The sequence below is a fragment of the Crocodylus porosus genome, unplaced genomic scaffold (genome assembly GCF_001723895.1).
Source record: "Crocodylus porosus isolate Cpor-Errol unplaced genomic scaffold, CroPor_comp1, whole genome shotgun sequence".
Lineage (NCBI taxonomy): Eukaryota > Metazoa > Chordata > Crocodylia > Crocodylidae > Crocodylus > Crocodylus porosus.
The window spans coordinates 53,406,615-53,413,096 of record NW_017728907.1 but is presented as its reverse complement, the minus strand read 5'-3'; positions in this window follow the sequence as shown (position 1 = coordinate 53,413,096).

The following is a 6,482-nucleotide window of genomic DNA, read 5'->3' as shown; positions in this document are numbered from 1 at the left end:
CTCACTCACCTTACCCCTGCTCCTGCCTCTGCAGCACTGTCCCTCACTGCGGGGGCCTCGATGTAGCCCTTGCCCCTTCCCTTCCCCCATGGACTGACCTGCTGGGCTGGGGCACATGCGTGTGCATGCACACGGGCACTCAGACCCTCATCCCAGCCTCAGATCGACTCCAAGAGGCTCCGAGATCTATTGGTGGATCGAGATCCACTGGTTGGTGACCACTGAACTAGATAAGTGCAAAAAAAAACTTTATTTGCATGCTTTTGGGCACAAGCACCATCTTCACTGCACAGGAGACTGCAAAGATTGTAAAAGTTCTCCTTGGTCAAAATTAAGTTCTGCGTAGGAGAATTTTTGTAATGACATTTTTGAAATTTCTACCCAGGAGAATTTTTTTAAACTATGAAAACGTCATAATTTTACAAGAAGGAAGCAAAATTTACCTCCTGAAACCTGAGACCCTGCTCCTGCCTTTGCTCGAGCTAATTTGCATTCTAGCAGAGCACAGAGATACCTCTCCACAAGAGATTGCTGCCCAGAAGAGCTTTCCATCTTTCCACTCTTCTGCAAAGTATGACACATCATAACCAGAAGGAAATATGATTCTATATCCAGACAACTTTGAGGTAAAAAGACTCCTCCAACTTTTCTCTGAGCCTAATCTGCACAAAATGAACTGTTCCAAACAGGAGACTTTCCCACACTCACCGGTCTCCTGTAAAATATGAATTTTCATTTCTACCTAGGAGAACTTTTACAATCTTTGTAATCTCCTATGCCTGATGAAGGGTGCCTGTGACCGAAAGCTTGCAAATAAAGACTTTTTTTTTGCAAATATCTAGTTGGTCTAATAAAAGATATCACCTCTTCCCATGAGTCTTGATTCCTTTTGCCTCTAGACCAATATGGCTACAACCTGGATACCTGGCAGACTGAGCACAGTATTTGAGACCACTCAGGGAAACATCATAGCAATTTTCCCCTTTCACAACAGCACCTTTCAGCACCAGGAATTAATGATGCAGTCTGATGACCTCTCATATTTTAGACTACCATTCACTGCTTTGTCAGCACATGGCTGAGTCCCATATTGGCAATAATGCAGCAAAATTAGCTTCAACTGCTGCTGGGAAACCAAGTATACTGGCCTGCTGTTATTACCAGAGATGCCTCCCAAATGATCTGTCTGGAGCATTTTGCAAGTCTAAATTTAAATCCCTAGGAACATATCCATTTGACTCATGCTTGAATGAGCACTATGTTGCCTAGAGCCTCCCACTCCACATTTCTGAGCTCAGGTCAGTTCAAGTGTGGCAGCGCAGATTTGCATTCACGAAATAAACGCTGGAAACAAAAAGAGTCTGATTCTGGTCTCCCAGTGTAAAAATAAGGAACAACTCCATTGACGCCAATAGAATGACCCAGACGTAATATTACTGTAAATGAGATGAAGATTGGCCCCAAATCTGGCTAGGAAGTTGCAATCTACCATTTCTTCTTCCCTTTATTTTCCTAATACTTGGGGACATGTTTAACATGAGCATTGCAGGGGTGCCTGGCAGCCTCAGTTAAGGAAGGGGTTCCTGAACAGAACAAGAACACTTAACCGTGCCTTATGCTGTACAACAGCGCTTTTCATTATCTGGATTTCACAACAGCTTACAAAAGTGGGCAAGGATAGCACTGAAAAAAGATGAACAATATGAACATAATGAGGATAAGTGCATTTTCCCCCATCTCTGCTTCCATGCCCATGTCCACAGGCTCGCTCTCGATGGTGCCCATCTCTGCTGTACAGAGTCCTCTGTGCCTCTTGCAGTTGCTCCCTTGCCAGGTTTTAACTAAAGGTGCACGTGCCCAACTCCGACTTCAAGGGCCCTGATTCTTATTTGTGCCAAAGCTACTTGGCACTGGTCCTGGCAGCAGGAGGGGGTTGTAACGCATCTGTGAATGTAACTGTCCCTCTCAGAGGCAAGGGTGGTACAAAGCAGCTCAGATGGAAGCAGAAGCTCAGTCGGGACAGCTCAGCCCCTGGCAGATGCACGGTATTAATTATAAATACTTAGGGATAAATTCTGAGCTCACTGGGAAGCACCTTCCTCCTATAGTAATTCCACTGATTCCAGCGGGGCTGTTTCTGAAGTAAGGTGCTACCTAGCCTGAAGCAGAAATACAGACCAGGCTGCTATGAAATATGGGATCTTACTAGAAGAGGTTTTCTTTTACAGTCTGTAAATAATCTTTTATTCTCCCCTGCTGCCACTTTGTTTAACATTGAAGCTGTATTTAATTATTGCATCTGACTCAAGTTCCCAAAGTTTCTGCCACGTCAGGTTACAGATGTATGATGAGTATTCAGATTTGTCCTGTACTGATAATCTTTTATTAGCAATATATATATATAGCATATAGGTACTACTGATGGTGAGCAGAAACCTTGACGCTTATTGCAAAAAGCCTTAGGATGTGTTGGTGAGAGTCAGTCTAATGACCCTGTAGTAAATACATGGATAAACATGGAATTTAAAAAGTCCCCTGTGTGACATGAAAAATACTAGCACAATTAAACAAAGCCATCCTGGATCTGGTTGTGGTCACAATGATCGGCACAAAGGATCATAGACCATCCATTGCCTGGTGGTGCATAAAAGGGTTTGCACTGGAAGTACCAGTGGATTTAACTAATTCAGAACAGTGGGCATATCTACATGTGCAATGGATGCGGCTGAATAAACTTTTATTGCTGTCTGGCACCACGTTTGCATGTGCACTTGGGACTGCAGCATGTTGAGCTGGGGCAGAGCAGCCCTGGCTGGGAGGGAGTCCTGGGGGGTGAGTCTGCCAGCCCAGGGCAGCTCCAACCTGGCTCATTGTGCTGCAGAGGGGCTGGCTGGGGCTGTGGGTGCTACAGTGTGGGGTTAGGCAGCAGACAGCCTCTGCACTGTAACACCCTCGTGCCCCAATCAGCTGTCACCATCTAAAATGCATTGCAGTGGAGTAAATAACTCTACCATTGGACAGTATTTGTATCTGGAAGTACTATCGTATGGCAAAGTTAATTAGTTTACTCCAGCCTGATAGCACTGCACATGTAGACAGTGACGTTTTACTGCAGAGCTAATTAGCTGCTCAGTAAATGTCTCATGTAGACGCACCCAGTATGAGGTGATTTATCTGGCTAACCCTGGATAATCCCAACACCCTGATGAATACTTTCAGAGGGGTCTGTGGTCAATCGGTGGAGATTTAAAAAACTGAAAACGTGACTATATTTGCTTCCATAAAAGTCCAATCCAGATGCAGACATGGCCTCTGATTTAGCAGAGCCAGGCTGGAAGACTGCAATTTCTCTGGATGCTTACAAATTCTGCAGAGGTTTGAAGTGTGCGTGTTCGGTCTATAGTTACTGTTGACTGAACAGGAAGAAAGCTGAGACCTTCCTTTAATCAAACCTCCCTTCAGTCTTTCTCCCACAGATTAGAATTTGTAAAGGCCAATGTTTTTCAGAAGCATTTTCTTTAATAAGAGGATTAATTATTGTTAAGGTCTTTAAGGATTTATCTGAGGATGCAGGAGTGTTGGTCTGCAATTTTCTCCATAGAAATGACCACAGCCTACAGTATAAGAAATTAATACCTGGGGTGGTTAATAGCCATTAAGCTAGCAATCAGAGCAAATACAGAAATGCCAGGGGGAAGTCAGGGTTGCTGAGATCCTGCAATCTGACTGGGAGGGTGGGGAGAGGGTCCCTGGGGAGCCCCATTAAGAGCGGCACTGTGCTCCACAAGACAGGCCCAACAATGACCTGGGTATTGAAACGATCGACTACAAGAATACCATACGCTTGGCACCGTGACCACCTCTGACCACTAGAATAACACCCTGTCTAGCTGGCTCTGAGACAGGCAGGGTTTGTATGCTGTGTGGTGTGGTCTGCTGCGTACTGTGGTCTAATCACTCTTTTTTTCCCCTTCGTTGCTGGTCCTGTTGACTGACAAAGCTCCTTCCAAGTAAGAAGAAGCCACAGGTGGTGGTTCCCCTCATGTTAATAGGATGCTAATGGTGCCTTGTCAATAGAAAGTGAACGGCGCTGAGGCACTGGACAAACAACGCATGTGCTGTTTGAAGTGCTCCAAGCAGCAAGAGTGCAGACATTCGTGCCCGAAGAAATGCATCCAAAAACAGAGGAGCATCTTTGAAGTGCTTCTTTTCAACGTGCTTCCTGAAACATGTACCCTCCAGTGGAGCGTGATAGGGACTCGCGCAGTCCTCCAGCATCCCACAGTGCTTTGCTCCCCACCCCACCCCACCCACAACAGGGGCATGAAGAGGGGCTGGCAGCCAGTGACCACTCTTCTGTGTGCTTGAAGGGCCTCTGAAGGCCGAGACATGCAAAGGTTCCTCTCCAGCTCCCCTGGACTGCACCGCTGCTGCACGCTTTTGTGACCATTTTGAAGCACTCCAGAGCTGGGGTGGGGGCAGAGGAGGTGCTAAATCTGCACAGGATTTGGAGCCCTTCAAATCAATGTCTGGGCACATCCTGAAGCCACGGGGAATAAACAAATGAAAGCAGGCAAACACTTGACGGTCAGGGAGCGTGGGGGGCGGTGGCGGTTTGCCTTTTTGCTTGCATTTTTCTTTTGTTGCTCCTCTTTCTTTTAAGTATCACTTCAGATCCTCATCGAGAGCTCAGAACCTGGCAACTGCCTGGCGGAAGTGAGCTGCTTTCAAGAAGAGGAAAACAATGGAGGTGGACACAGGTTTAAAGACGGATCTGGGCAGATATACTGACAGATGACTTGATAGGGGAGCAACAGGAAGACAATTCCTAAATTATAGATAGGAGATTATTTCATGGAGGAAAACTCTTTCCCTGTCTCATAGGCACTGCAAACCAGGGTCTGTATCCACTGCCCTACTAAGGACCCCACAACAGCACATCAGATCTACAGCAAGACTTGCAGAATCCAGCTGCCTTTATTTGGGTTTTGTCTATTTCTGAGCATTTTGGGCAAGCTGAGCAATCATGGTGATTCAAATATGAGTTAGATTGTCAGAGCCCTTCCTCCTACTCTGTACTATCTTCTCATCCCCGGGGACACCAGGCCAGCCATCCCTTCATCACCTTACCCTTTGCAATGTCTTGACTCCCCACATGGAAAGCAGCCTCTGCTTGTAAACTGAGGGAGGGGAAGGGAGTGCTCATTCAGTCCCCATTTATGCATATGCGAGGCTTATCCTGTAATGTCTTTTTTCACGGCGGAGAAGAGACAGCGTTAAGGCCCCATCAGCAGTCAGCATTAAGGGTCACTTTATTAGGGCTGCTTGACACAAAGCACATTGCTCGTCTTGGTTCACTAGCTTGCAGACTAACATAGACTATGCTGGGTGGTGTCAACACGCCAGACCTCCCAGCCTGGAATGAGCTGGTAAGGGAAGGAGCGCTGACAACACGACTGTTCGAACCTTTCTCCATCCCGTGCCCTCTGGACTTGTGGTAGCAGGAGACTGAATCTCTTTACTTGAAGCCACCATTTCCTCCACAACTTGTTTTAACCTTGTGTGTTTCTTGGTTCCGGCCACAGGGGCAGCCCCAAGCCTCTCCCCAGGCTGGCCCGGGATCCCAAGCTGTGGTCTGCACAGCTGCAGGGAGGGAGGGGGTGCAGGTAATTCCCCCCACGGGCCAGGCCAGCATGAGCCACTGACGTGCAGGGGAGAGGGGGAAAGGAGGCTCCCCTTCTGGGGCCGGCCCTCCGAGCCCAGCATCTGCCCGCATAGGGATTGCCTAAACCCAGGCCCAGCAGGATGCACCGGGCAGCCCGGGGGTCTTGCATCAGGTGGTAGGGCCCAATCCTGCCCTGTACGGAGTGCTCCTGTCCCGGACACGTGGCGCAAGCTCCCCAACACGTTACCAGCTGCTGCTGATCCCCCCGGGGGCTTGTGCCAGGCAATGGGGATGGGAGCGCTCCATAGAGGGCAGGATCAGACCTCACCACCTAGCGCAAGCTCTCCAGGCCACCCGCCTTGTCCTGCTGGAGCCTAGCACCATCAGCAGCCAGCAAGAGGAGCTGGGCAGCCCCAGGGGCTTGTGCCAGGTGGTGAGGCCCAATCCTTCTTTCTACGGAGTTGGCCTGGCTAGGTAGGGAAGTGAACCCGCCCCCCCAGGACCTGGCCCCCCAGCTGGAAAGACCTCAGCTCCAGGGGCTGAGATTGGGTTAGGGGGCTTCGTTCCCCCCTCCTGCACATCAATGATGTGTGTCAGCTCAGTCACATGTTGACGGGGCAAATCACCCCCCACAACTGGGCAGAAACCCCCCGGGGCGGGGGCTTGGGACATAACTGGAGTCAGGAGGGGGGTCTGGGACAGAAGCTCCATAGACCAGTTCAATCTAAATCAGTTAAGTCTGACACTACATCCATCCAGGGTTATCTTAAATGGGGTTTGGCCATTTTGAAAACAGTGTATGTGTACTGAACTTCTG